The sequence below is a fragment of the Echinops telfairi genome, unplaced genomic scaffold (assembly GCF_000313985.2).
Source record: "Echinops telfairi isolate 266 unplaced genomic scaffold, ASM31398v2 ScPeMD7_7400;HRSCAF=8409, whole genome shotgun sequence".
NCBI classification, from domain to species: domain Eukaryota; kingdom Metazoa; phylum Chordata; class Mammalia; order Afrosoricida; family Tenrecidae; genus Echinops; species Echinops telfairi.
In genome coordinates this window covers 33,349,728-33,364,104 of record NW_022111300.1, presented here as the reverse complement: position 1 = coordinate 33,364,104, position 14,377 = coordinate 33,349,728, and the positions used below count along the sequence as shown (strand labels likewise).

Sequence of the window (14,377 nt, the reverse complement as noted above, 5' to 3'; positions counted from 1 at the left end):
GAACTCTTTTCTAACATGCATACATAAATGGCAAGGTGCCGTCTTTCAGTGGCTTGCCAAATTTTCAGGTTTGTTTTCTCACTGAGAAGCTGTAGCATGGACAAAGTGGGCAGAGCAGGAACCAGATATTAGAAATGAAATGAAGCCTACAAAAGTACAGCATGGTAAGAACAGCCTTTTTTTCCCCTACAGCATCTTATCCCTGCCTTTAGCAAACTCCAAAGGAAGAGTTTGTAGAGATTATAAACAAGATTCAATACAGGAGACGGGGAACTGGTACTGAGGAAAGTCACTCAGAGTAAAGAATTGTGAGTAAGTAATTAATGCCGTTGGGCAATGATCACCAACAGCTGCTAACATCACAGAGTGAGCCAAGCACTGTGTCTCCGATGTTAGTATTCAACAGCACCTGGGATGTATTTCTGCCTCCCTCTCTCACTGCCCCCCACCCCGCCAAAAAAAGTATGAGAACATACATAACAGAAATTGAATCTGATCAAGCTTCTAAATCCAATACCAACTAACAAGAGACACAAAGGACTGAGAAAAGTGTTGAAAATCACCACCGATGAGATCTGCAAATTCACACGGTGGGAAAACTCTTGTTTCTGCAACAAATAATTTGTTCCAAAACCAAACTCACTGCCATCTCGTCAATTCGGACTCACAGGACCCTATAAACAGAGCAAAAACGCCCCTGCAGGCTCCTGAGGCTGTAAATCTTTGTGGGAGCAGAAAGGATCATCTTTCTACTACACCCTAATCTGCTTGGAAAATGAAATGAGGCGGGACCCCATCGATTATAAAATAATGTATAGATCCTATTTGTGTCTTGATATGAATAACCATAACACATTATGAGATAATTGGAGAGATCTGAATACTAAGAGAATATCATGTGTTATTTGGGCATCAATCAGTGCTAATGAATTGTTCATCTAAGAGTAATATTGACTTGTACATAAAATATAGCATTACAATAAATCTTGATTCCAAGAAACCTTCCCTTTAACCTTACTACATAAGCAATAAAGAACGAGCTGTTTCCTTACATTTAAGTATAAAGATTGACACAGTGACTTCTAACAAAAGGGACCAACACAGTGACTGCAACCAGGGGTTCAGGCAATGTTTGTGAGGATGGGGCAGGACCAGGCAAAGCTGTTTTGTTGTATGAGTCAAGCAAACTTGGCAATTATTTTTCTGTGTGATAATAGTGGCTTTGGGGTTGGCGTGGGAGGGTTCTTCTTTAACAGTGAAGACAACTAAGACCCTGGAGTGCTAACCAGCTGGAGCAGAAAAGGGAAATGAACACTGATAGCCATGTAGCCAAATGGGCCCATTCAAAATGTGCAGGATTTGGCCTATCCTAACTGAAATACAAGCTTTCAGCCTGCAACCCCAGAAGGAGAACAGCTCTGTCTGCTTGCCAGCCAACCTCTTCTCCACTGATATAAGCTCTATAAATAGGCCAAGAGTGATAATGGCTGCTCGCATCATTTCACATTGTAGAGACTACCCCTACTGGTATGTGCCTAGCCAGCACTAAAGCTGCGACTAAACTAGCATCAAAAGAAAGTCAAGGAGCTCTAACTGTAGCGGCCTGGGGTGACCTGCCAAAATGGTTCGCTCCTCACTCGACCCAGAAAACCCCACAAAATCCTGCAAATCAAGGGGGTCGAACCTCCGGGTCCACTTCAAGAACACCCGTGAAACCGCCCGGGCCATAAAAAGCAAGCACATCCGGAAAGCCACCAAACACTTGAGAGACGTGACTCTGCAGAAGCAGGTGTGCCTTTCCGACGCTACAAGGGTGGTGTTGGTCGGTGTGCCCAGGCCAAACAGTGGGGTTGGACCCGGGGTCGGTGGCCCAAAAAGAGCGCTGAATGTTTGCTTCACATGCTTAAAAATGCAGAAAGTCATGCTGAACTGAAGGGTTTAGATGTGGATTCTCTGGTCATTGAGCACATCCAGGTGAACAAAGCCCCCAAGATGCGCCACCTGGACTTACAGAGCTCATGGTCGGATCAACCCATCCATGAGCTCCCCCTGCCACATTGAAATGATCCTGACCGAGAAGGAACAGATCATTCCCAAACCAGAAGAGGAGGTTGCACAGAAGAAAAAGATTTCCCATAAGAAACTGAAGAAGTAAAAACTCACGGCTCGGGAATAAATTAAGCTTAAAATAAAAAAAAATAAAAGTTAAAAAAAATTTTTTTTAAATAAAGTCAAGGAAGCTACCACACACACACACACACACACACACACAGTGCAAGAGGGCCATTAAGGCACTGAGGAGCCATCCCTGTCAAGAATAATGTATAACACAGGGTCTAGTCTCCTACAAAAGATTGGTCAGATACACATTACCAAAACGCTATCCACTGTTCCCTCAGGCTCACAGCAAATTCCTTAGAGAACTACAGCTAATTTAAAATTAAAGGGGGGGGGGGTGTATGAGGGGAAAGACACCCCCTTTGAGGATAAATGTTGATTTAAGAACTAGGTCTTCTATACAAGGTTAAGACAGGATACTGCTTAAAATCTTCACCACATGAGGTTTTTGTTCTTAATACAGAAGGGAAAACAGCCCTGTTTTCCTAGCATTTTAGTCCACACCCAACTTCCCACTGCCCAACAATACCTTCCTCTAATTATAGAGCACCTAATGAATTGCTGATGCTGGGCATCCTAAGAGGCACTCTTCAAATCTGACCACTTAGTACAAAATACCCTCTTCTGGTCCCTTTGGTCAGTATCTATTTCTCTAATATTAACCATACTAAGGAAAAGTTCATTTCAGACTACTGAAACACAATCAGTTTAAAGACATTTTTAGGGGGCTGCTGTAACTAAGCTCTATGAATTTTGTTGCACTATGAAATCAAAGGTAATCTACTAACCCATGGACTTTAATTCCAGGCAGAGGGAAAAAAATCACTTTGCAAATGATTGGCAGTGTGAAAGGACACAGTCCAGTCTCCTATCATTTCATTTTAAGCTTTAAGAGGCCCTTTTAATAAAAACCCCTTTTTTCCACTTTTTATTTAAGATGTTACACAAGAAAAATTTAGTTCCCTACAGATGTTTTGCTATACACACCACTTTTTCCCCTACAGCTAACTTTCCTTTCTCTACATTAAAACAAGAGAAACTTAAAAATCATCTCATTCACCCATCTTTTATCCTTCAACCCCTCCCCATATGGTACTAAGTGCTCCTCAATACATTCTAATTTCATGAAGTACAAATACCCACCTACCCCACCCCCAAAGTTAATGTCGGCTAAGAGATTTCCTCTTCTGGTTAATCTTTACTAGAAAGTACTCATCCAAATAATCATGAAAAAATCATCATAAAATAAAGTCAAGTAAAAAACTTGAATTTATACCATTTTCCTGTTGGTTAAGTGATAAGTCTGTTAAGAGGATTGAGGTTCCTTATTTCGAATAAAGATAAGGACAATAAAAACAAAACTTATAACATTATAAATTAAAGCAGAAATTCTGAATAAGACAACCAAATCTGAGTCACAGAAGCCAATTTAAGGAATTTTTAGGTCAAATTTGCTGCTACTATCAGCTTTTACTAACATATTAAGATGTGTAAGAAAGAATACACAAATAGAGACACATATAAACACACATACAAATATATACATATAAACACAGACAGACGAGACAGATTTGGATTTTGTTTATAAGTTAGTGTTGAGTAGATTCCAGCTAGTGCTGACGCCCAATGGGTGTCAGAGCAGGACTGAGCTCCAGAGTTTTCATTGGTTGTTTTTTTTGGAAGATTAGCAGGCCTTCTTTAAATATAACATGTTTCCTTTCCTAGCTGTTCAAATGTGTATATATATAAAAAAAGGAAAACAAACAAGATGTGTTTTGGTTCCACCTCATTCCCACCTTTACCACAGGTCTACGGATTGAGTGTGAAACTGATTCAATGAGCATCAATTCCATTGCTACCCACCCACACTGATAGCGTCCTACCGAAAAGCAAGTAAGTATTCCACACACAAGCAAAAAACCCCGTTCGTGTCCCTTAAATTCAATCAGAGTCCCGAAAGAGTATGATGGTAGGTACAACAGAAGACAGATGCTAGAAGAACTCAGAAAAGTTCAGTGTCAATCAAACTTAAGACTGGAGTCTGACATCTGAAGGGAAAGAAGGGTGAGGGCTATGAGATGACTTTAGCCTAATGATAAAGAGTCCAGTCCATGAGTAAATCGATAAATCTGATGAGAATGAATCAAGCCCCTGTGTAAACAACGCCAATGAAACTTCTACTCATTGAACTCTAGGAGAAATGAAGAAGAATCTTCAAAAGGTAGGGCTAGCTAACACTTTGAATTTCATGTTAGTTTTTTCTCTAAAAGAAGAAAATCCAGAGCTCAGTATAACTGAGGCACCGACACAATCTGACCCTGCATCCACCCTTTCTATTGTTCTTCTGAACACGCAAAGGTCTGGCCACATTTAAACCAGTCACAAGCACTGATACTCATGCACGCTCCAGTTTTCCTGAGCCCGGAATGTCCAGTGGAAACCCAGCTCTGGACCTCAGGTTTAAATGCACAATTCCCTGAGTACCAGGGCCTTGTCTGTCTCATTTGTTGCTATAGAGCTATTGCAACAGGCACTTCTGGTACACAGCAAACAAACAAATCAGGATTTCAAAAGAACGAGGTTCAACCAAAATATTTTATCCAATGATCTCAATGGCTCTTATCTGTGCTTATATTCTTGCAGCTTCCTACTTAGTTGTTACATGTTTATCTCATTTTGGCTACATTACTACAGCTACCTGTAACTTTACTTGGTTGCAAATTGTTTCCCAAAATAACAGATAATACTAGAATTAGAATGTCTCGAAATAAAGCCTATTAAGAGTACTGTTCACAGGAGGTAAGTCAAGGGAAATAGAGTTAAGAGCTGGGAGGTAAAGAGCATTTATAGAGATCTAAAGACATGTACATATGCAAATATATTTATATATGAGGATGGGGAAATAGACCTATGTGCATATCTTTATAGGTTTTGTATTAAGGTAGCAGAAGGGCATTGGGTCTCCACTCAAGTACTCCCTCAATGCAAGAATACTTTCTTCTATTAAATTGGCATTCCATGATGCTCACCTTCCGGACACAACCGCTGAAGACAAAGCTGGTGAATAAGCAAATGTGGTGAAGAAAGCTGATGGTGCCTGGCTATCAAAAGATATAGCATCTGGGGGTCTTAAAGGCTTGAAGGTAAACAAGCGCCCATCTAGCTCAGAAGCAACAAAACCCACATGGAAGAAGCACACCAGCCTGTGTGATCACGAGGTGCCAAAGGGATCAGTGATCAAGCATCAAAGAACAAAAAATCATATCATTGTGTGCTCACTTCCATGATAAGATCGCTGAAGACAAATGGGTGCATAAGCAAATGGGGTGAAGAAAGCTGATGGTGCCCGGCTATCAAAAGATATAGCGTCTGGGGTCTTAAAGGCTTGAAGATAAACAAGCGCCCATCTAGCTCAGAAGCAACAAAGCCCACATGGAAGAAGCACACCAGCCTGTGCGATCACAAGGTGTCGAAGTGATCAGGTATCAGGCATCCTCAGAACAAAATATCTTACCATGGTGAATGAGGGAGGGAGTGCAGAGTGGAGACCCAAAGCCCATTTGTAGGCCACTGGACATCCCCTTATAGAAGGGTCTCCAGGAGGAGAGGAGCCAGTCAGGGTGCGATGTAGCAATGATGAAAAATACAACTTTCCTCTAGTTCCTAAATGCTTCCTCCCTCCCCATCACCCCCATCATGATCCGAATTCTACCTTTCAATCTGGCTAGACCAGAGGATGTACACTGGGAATCCAGGGCGGATGATCCCTTCAGGATCAGCGGTGTGAGTGGCGATACTGGGAGCATAGAGGATGGGTGGGTCGGAAAGGGGGAACCGATTACAAGGATCTACAAGTGACTTCCTCCCTGGGGGACAGACAACAGAAAAGTGGGTGAAGGGAGACGTCGGACAGGGCAAGATATGTCAAAAAAATAATTTACAAATTATCAAGGGTTCATGAGGGATGGGGGGGGGGGGGGGGGGGGAAAAGGAGGCCCTGATGCCAGGGGCTTAGGGGGAGAGCAAATGTTTTGAGAATGATGAAGGCAATGAATGTACAATTGATGTGTGTATGGATTGTGATAAGAGTTGTATGAGCCCCTAATACAACGATTAAAAAAAAGAAACAACTCAGTAAAGGAAAAGAATGATTGCGTAACTAGAGGAATCATCAATGTCATTAAATTGTACATATACGAATTGTTGCATTGCACAAAATAAAGTTGAAAAAAAAGAAAAAAGAGTACTGTTCAGCAGTTTTTTTCTTTAGAGGCTTTCCCCAATTAATGTCAATTCGGAAGACATGGATAATTATTATCCCTCATTACTACATAGAAGAAATTGACAAATGGTCTACGATGATTTACCAAAATTAAAATTACAAATGTAGGCTTTGGGTCTTGAGGATATACTGTATACCAGTTCCAAACTTTTAAGAAAGAGAAAATCAAACAAAAATCATTTTCACTGCACAGATTATTTTAGCTCAAGTTAAGTCTGCTCCTGCAAGTTAGCAGAGCAAAACCATGAGGTTGGTATCTCAGCAAAAGTAACCACTCCGGGAATAATTAGAGACTGCAAAAGCTGACAAAAGTTACTAGTCACACGGTAAGGAGATTTAAGGTACCAAGGTCACCATGAAATATTAAAATAAATCTTTGAAGGGCATGCTAATTAGGCATCAGCGCCCAGTTCTCATTCAGTTGCATCAAACTAGAACCTAGAGGTGAATTTATATTTAATACACAGGTCTTGAATTCACCATAACGGCTATAAGACAAAGAGGAACATGACTGCCATGCTTACAGAAACGTGTGTAAAAGCGATGTCCAGTGAATCCGTGAGTAATCTAACAACTGCATGGTGATCACAGCAGGAAGCGAGCAGTAGGAGAGTCTCCAGCTGCAAAGCCCAGTCAGTGCATCCCACTTGCCACCCAAAGAAAAACCATAGGGGGAAACTTCCCATGAAGACATGACTGTGTTGGCCCTTCGGGTAAAATTATCTTGAAGTTTCAGGCTGGTATCTTAAGAAACCACACCTTTTTCATACTGTATGCACCTAGTTTGAAATTTCCATCCACAGTATGTTAACATTATGAGAAAGATACAGTGTGAAGTTTAAAGACGACAATGCTGAAAAGCACTCTAGGGGAAGAACCTGATTTTAAATTGTCTAAGGAAAAAAATTGTCTAAGAAATAACTTCCCCTCTCAGTTGATGGAAGGGTAGACATTTTTTCACCAAGTTTTTTGTTGTTGGATTTTTTTGTTTGTTTTTTAAGGTCAGCATAGTCAATTCCATCTCAATTTCCTGAATTCAAATTTCATTCATATTTTCCCACTTACTGAGCACCGGTGTGCACAAAGAGCTGTAACAAGACAGGGTACTGGGCATATTACATGGCGAAAACATCATACTCTGCACGAAAAAACAGCTAAGGCTGTGACTCCTCAGGCCACCAGGTAATAACTACCAACTGTAGGCCTCTAAAAATGCTTGTTAAACCAAAAGGCAATGCTCTGATTACTGGAGGAACCCAGATTGCCAGAATCAGCAAAACGACATTAGAAAGTTAATAGCCTCCATCCTTAAAGTATCCCAGGAGAAGAAAGGGAGTGATTCAAACAGTTAGCATGTGCCCAACCATAACACACAATAATAGCCTAAGCAAAACTGCCAGATGCATTTGTAATTAAGAGGTCCAACCTTGACAAAGCCTCAACAGTGGGATTTTCCTCCTACTGGGTGGAAGGATCCGGGAAGCACACGCTCTGGTCAAGCAGCAAAAAGAGCACGCCCAAGCACAAACCGCTCAAGCAGGGAAGGGACCGGTGAGGCAGCGCCGGCGGCCAGTCCTTCAACCTGAGAGCAGGTGATTGGTGGGCACGGAAGAGGGAGATGGGCGATGGGAGATGGGCGAGGGACGGAACGGCGTGCCGGCCGGATGGGGGTGGCTGCTTCGACAGCCCGCGACCACCGGGGTGGGGGCTCTAAGAAACACAGTTGGAGGTGCTGGTAGCTACTGGGCAAAAAAAACAAACAAACTCTCGAACTCTCCCCCCCGCTAACCCCGCGCGCCCCCCGGAGCAGCTAAGGGAAGGCGACGATTTTAACTTAGGAGACTCGTCCGTTTACATCCTGGGGGGGGTGGGGGGGGTTAAATAAAGTTGACGAACTCGCCAGAGGAGGTCAATTTTGGATGCTGACACATCCCTCCCACTAACCGGAGGCGCCAGCGGACCAAGGGTGGTGGAAGCACCGAGAAGCGGGCGGCGCCAAGCCCGCGGAGAAGCCTCTCTCCCCCCCCCAAGGCCACGGCCGCCCGGCGCCGGGGCAGCCGCCGGGGCTCTCGGGATAGGGGCAGGTGGCGGCGCCAGCCCTGGCGAGCGCCGGAAAGTTGCGCAAAGAGAACTCCAGGGGCCCCGAAGCCTGTTTTCCCCGCCGTCCGGGGCTGCGACCGCGCCGACCTCCCCCTAAGCCCGGCGGAAAGGGACCCGCCTCGACTCGCCTAGCCCGGGCCCCACCGGCAGCGGAAGGGAAGGCGCTCGGCCCGCCAACTCCGCCGGGCCCGGAGGACGCGAGGGTCACCCGTGGGGGGGCGGGCGGGCGAGCAAGGGGGTCGTGCCTGTTCCGGCCCCCTCGCGGCCGCCCCGCCCGGGCCGCACGGCGGGCCAAGTCCAGGCGCGAACAGCCCGCGCCCGCCAGGCTGGCCCGTCACCACCCGGGCGCCCAGACGCCGCCGAGCGCTCCCCGCGGCCCGCACCTCAGGGACTCGACCCGAGCGCTCCCCGGGACGCAGCCCGGGTGGAAGCTCCACCCCGCGCCCCTTCCCGCCTCACCTGCGCTCCGCTGCCGCTCCGCACTTCCTTGCCCGCACGGCGCGCCCCGTCGGGGCACGAACCGGCCCCCTGGCCCGGACCCTCACGGCCGCAGTGACCTGGGACGCGGAGGCCACCGCCGCTTTCTCTTCCTGTGCAGAAGGCCTGGCAGCGAGCGCAGGGACGCGGTCGGAGCCCTGCCTGGGCCAGAGCGAAGATCGCCGCCTTCGCAGACTCCACCACCACCGGGTCCCTTCACTCGTCCGCGCCGCCCGGAGAAAATGTCACCAGAGGCCGTTCCGTCCGGCTCCTCACTTCCGCCCGGAACCATTGAGCCCGCGGAGGCCGGCTAGAGTGGCCGCTGCAGCTGGCGGCCCCCGGGGATTGGCGCGGGAGCCCGGGGAGAAGTCTGACAGCGCCATCTGGCGGAGCGGAGCCACGCTCCTCCCGATGCAGACCGAGAGCGGGGCGCCCGGGCGAGGGGGTTCCCGGGCTTCTTGACCGCGCTCTTTCCTCCAGTGCAGGCAGCTCCCTTCCAGAAGTGTCTTTCTCCAAAAGCCAGTCGACGCAATCCGCGGCAATGTTCTGGAAAAAAGGACCGCGGTGCCAGGACCATGCACGGCTCAGTACTCACCCTCTCCTTGAAGTCTTCCCGGATAAAGCTCGTCTGAATCCTTGAGCCACTTCAACGGGAAGCTCCCGTCTCGTCTTACTTTTCCCTTAGTGGCAGCAGCGGCTGCGACGGGCTCTTCCCGAGCGATGGCATCATCATCCCGAGCAAGTTTCCAGCATGGGAACCTTGCAAGCCTTACAAATAGCCAGCCGCCTGCTGGCGGGGCCGGTTCCGCCCGCGACGCCCAGCCTCGCCCCGTCCCCGCGCGCTCTTCAGACGCCCCCAAAGCCACCTCTGCTGTCTCTCGTGTGGTTTGCAGTGCTCCCCGGGAACGATGACGCACAGGCGCCCTCTTTTCGGGGCCCTTCCTTGACGGCTGGGCTCGGAGAAAGGTGCTGGGCGCCCGGCAGGAGGAAAGGCGAGGCGGGCGCGATTCTTCGGATGGGAAAAGAAGGTGCCGAGAACAAACCTGGGAACCCAGCAGCGGGCCAAGGGCCTGCCCTCCCCAAAAGCCCTTTTAAGGAGAAAATGCAAAAAAAAAAAGAAAAAAAAATATATATATATATAGTATTAGGACTTGTACTGAGACCTGGGGTGACACGGCACAAGAAGATCTTCTAAAAACCTCAGCATCGATCTCCCCTTTAGAGGGCACCCTTCGGCTCCTCCCTAACCAGAGCCACTGCCATCCAATCATTCGGATTCAATGAGACCCTACCTAGAGGCTTACCAAGACTGCCTCATCTCTCCCTAGAAGGGGGGTTGATAGGTTTGAACCACTGACCAAGCAGTTAGCTGTCCAGTGCCTAACCCACAGAGCCACCAGGGCTCCTGAACCTCCAGTTCCCTCATGTATGCTAGCAGCCCACTGGCAAGAAAGTTTCCCGTCCTTGACTGAATGAACAAATGAAGAAAATCATAATTATAATTCCAACTCGCTTGTATTAACTGCTAGCCAGTGTGCAATGCATTTAAATGGATTCATTCATTTAATCTTTACAACAGTTCTACGAGGTTAATCGTGTTTAAACAAACAAGCCCCCCAAAAAAAATAAATAAATAAAACAGTGCCTTCAAGTGGATTCAGACTCAGGGTGATTCTATAGGACAGAGTAGAACAAACTGTCAGCTTGTTTTTCCCCCAAGAGTCTTATTGGCATATAATTAATATACCATACAATTCAATAGTTTTATCACATCGGGAAGAGTTGCGAAATCCGTGTTAGAACATCTTCTTCACTCTTGCATACATTATTTTTAGCTTCCCATTTCCTCCCAACCTCTCCTGCCAAGCCCCCAAGGAAACATTAATCCAGTTATTGCCTCTGTAGATTTACCTATCCTGGATCTCATATACAGAAAACCATTAGTAAATAAATAGAAAATTAAAACAGATAAACACCTCAATTGAAAAAGAGACCGAAAAATATTAAAAACTAGAACAAATTCAAGTGAATCATGAGGGAGATCAAATGATAGGGTGCTAAATTTCAACCTAACTGCATCTGCAACAATCCACTTCCCAATGCATTCTTCATGATAGCAAGGCTGTTCACATCCCTGGTCCAGGATCAGAAAGGATTCACCAGTGGCTTAATCCACAAATAGTTCCCTTTCCACCCCACCCCACCCCTTTTTAAAACTAAAACAACTTTAAAATGGGTCAAAAGGGAGATCAGATGATAAGATATTACATTTTTAGCTAATTGTGTCTTCCATAATTGACTTACAATGCTCTCTATCTGGTAACAGAGCTAGTCACATCCCTGCTTCAAGTATGAACAGAAGGGATTCACCAGATGATTAATCCATGTGTGTCCCCTGCACATGGATCTGGGCTTCCATTGTCATTCCGCAAACCAGGTGCTCACAAGTTAAGCTCTGATAGATACCATTCCCTCCTTTAGATTTGGGTGATATTATTTCTAATCCTTGGATCACACAGGCTGGCATGCCTCTTCCATGTGGACGAAGTTGATGCCTCACTTGTTTGAAAGCAAGCCTTTGAAGACCGCAGCTGGGCTTCTTTCTGATCACCAGGCATCATCAAGTTTCAAGACTGTCATCGTTGAAGAGCTAATAACAAGGGCTCAAGCAGAAATAAAATGTTTTGAATATGATGATGGCAACCTATGTACAAATGTGTGATACAATTGATGTATGGATTGTTACAAAAGCCCCCAATAAAATTATTTATTAATTAAAAATAAATTTAAAAGGCTGTCATCCGTATGGAATCGGACTGTCACAGCTTTCTACCCTGGAGCAGCTGCTCGGTGTGAACTGCTGACCTTTTGGTTAGTAGTTGGGTCCCTTAACCATCTGCCACACGGGCTCCTTCAGTAACACTCATTCACAGCCGTCAAGTCAATGCTGACTCATAGGGACCCTACAGAACCGGGTAAGAACTGCCCCCGTACATTTCCGAGGTTGTAACTCTTTGCAGGAGTAGAAAGCCTTCTCTTTCTCCCTAGGAGCAGCTGGTGGTTTCAAACTCCTGACCTTGCAGTTAGCAGCCCAACACATAGCCCACTATGCTACTAGCTGCTTGATGGCAGTAAATAAAAGCATTACCAGTACACCACCAGGGCTACTAGCCCTTATTTACAAATGAGGAAACTGAGGCACAGAGTGGTCAAAGTCAAGGGTCCCGAAGTGGCAAGACTGGATTGAAACACAGCTGATCTAACTCTAGGACCCACATTCTTAAAATCACCATGAAGGGCTTCCTTGAGATCCACTAAGAGCATCCTGTGTGCCAGAGCAATACTTTATCTGCAGCATATCTTATTGTATAAATTCTCCATTTCATCCATTCATTCCACTCCCTGCCTCCTTAGTCCTCAGGGAATTGTAAGAAGAGTTTTGTCCTCTGTTGGCAGGGCAGGTTCTCCCAGCCATGTGTCCCTGCAAACCAGGCAACAAGAACCAGGCTTTTTCTAGGGGGAAAGAGACCAGAAAATAGCTTCACAACTAAACTCACAGCCGACTATCTTGAAATGAATAAAGGTGGACTTAACACATTCGGATTCAAACGAGCTCTTGACTGTCTGGAGTCACAGTGCCCTCCCGGGCACATGGCCTCTCTTCCTTCGGGTTGATAAGACCTAGACAGCCCTCCTCCAGCACGACCACCCACCCACAGCATCCTCTCAGATCACTCAGCACCTGCTGTAAGCACGGCAGAGGCACCTGGGGAGAGCTCAGCCCGGCACTGTGGTCGCCAAGCTGCCCCAAGTCCGAATTAGTGTTATCTGCCCTGCCTCACAATGTCTGCCACACAATCCAGCCACATCCTCTATGGAAGGCCTTCTCGAAGCTTTCCCCAAACTCCTAGTGGTGGAAGGTTAGGTGGTCACCCGAGGAGGTGCCCTGGAGTCTGTCAGGACTGACATGGGACGGGGTCCGCCTCATTCTAGCAAGGTGACCTCTGGGCAGGCCTCAGGGAGCCCCCTATCCTTGCCTGCCGCACACAGATGTCCTTCTGTCCGGACGTCTGTGTAAAGCTCTCCAGGAGAATGTTCTGGGGAGCCGCTCCAGGTCAGCATCCCTGCAGGCCCCTCTCAGTGGACTCAGGCGGAAGCAGACCAGAGTCCGCAGTTGGAGCTCGCAGGGGCTCGGGGTCTGCAGTCCTCGTGTCTGGATCACCGAGGCTCAGCAGGGCTCTTGTGGGTGAAGTGTCACGCAACCTGGCTCCACCTCCCTTTTTCAATTCAGGTTATTGCCTTAAGCCCCTCTGGTGCAGAAAGTCCTAAACATCATGAGGTCTAACACAGCACGAGTCAGTGCAAAGAACAGTCTTAATTTTGAGAGAGGAAGACGGGCTCCCTCCTGCCATCACGAGTTAGTCTCGGAAACCCACAGGGCCAGTCCTACCCTGTCCCACAGGGTTGCTGTCAGTCCGAATCCACTGGACAGCAGTGCGTTTGTGAATAGGTCTACTTTCAAAGAAAGGTACAAGGGCCCTTGTTCGGTGCTCAGAAACTCATCAAAGGTTGGCAAATGCGATTGCACCCAGAGGCGTCTCCGGAGAAAAGCCATCAGCTCTCAAGGTCACAACCTTGATGGAGAACAGCAGAAAGTCAGATCCAAAGGAAGGCATAATTTGCCCCGGCAAAGACCAGACCGTAAGGCAGGGTGGGTGGGGTGGGGTGTCTGAGAAAAGACCACAATCGGGGATTGTGCCAAGAGGAGAGAGAACCTTCCCAGAACGATAGTGTGTGAGAAGGAAGATTCAGAACTCCCCTCCTGGAACACCCCTTTCAGGAAGAGAGTCTCCTCCACCTTCCCTTCTCCAGCGCCAAGAATGTTGATACTTAACGAAGAACCGCATCCAAACCTGTTACTTCCAGATTAGTCTCACTCACGGCGACCCGTGTGTTAGACCCAGAGTAGAGCAGGGTTTCCTTGGCATATATATATATGTTAGATGAACTTTATTTCATCAAAGCGCCACAGACAGGTCTACAGCTTCATCTCGCCTGTAGCTGGACACCTCTTAGATCTTACTCATCAGCCTGTTGAACTGTGCTTTTTCAGAAACAAAAGTACCATCTAAAACGTTTTCAGAAACCCTTGTTTTTAACTCTCGTGGCTTGCTGAATTAATGAGGCTGAATTTGATACAAGTTCAATGTCGTTTCCTTCCACAATGAATTCATGTTTCTGGGAGTGGGACACAGAACAAGCAACATCTGTTCTCATCCAAACTCTCCGGATGTATTTTTCACCCAAGTAGTTACGGATTTTAACGGGAGACCCGTTCTCTTGAATGACCATGTAGACGGGGCAGTGGGCGCACGGACCTCATCTTGAATGGGAGCCCCC

At 46.9% G+C, this 14,377-nt stretch overlaps 1 protein-coding gene across 2 annotated transcripts in view; it reads right to left on the bottom strand.

Annotated features, from left to right (window-relative positions):
• The window catches only part of CUNH18orf25 (chromosome unknown C18orf25 homolog), an 83,907-nt gene extending 74,709 nt beyond the window's left edge, over positions 1 to 9,198 (bottom strand). For both annotated transcript variants that reach the window (XM_045296130.1, XM_004702966.2), the window contains exon 1: positions 8,960 to 9,198. The gene's annotated coding sequence lies outside the window, so the exon portion shown is untranslated. The remainder of the gene's footprint in view (positions 1 to 8,959) is intronic.
• Between the last annotated feature and the right edge of the window lie 5,179 nt (positions 9,199 to 14,377).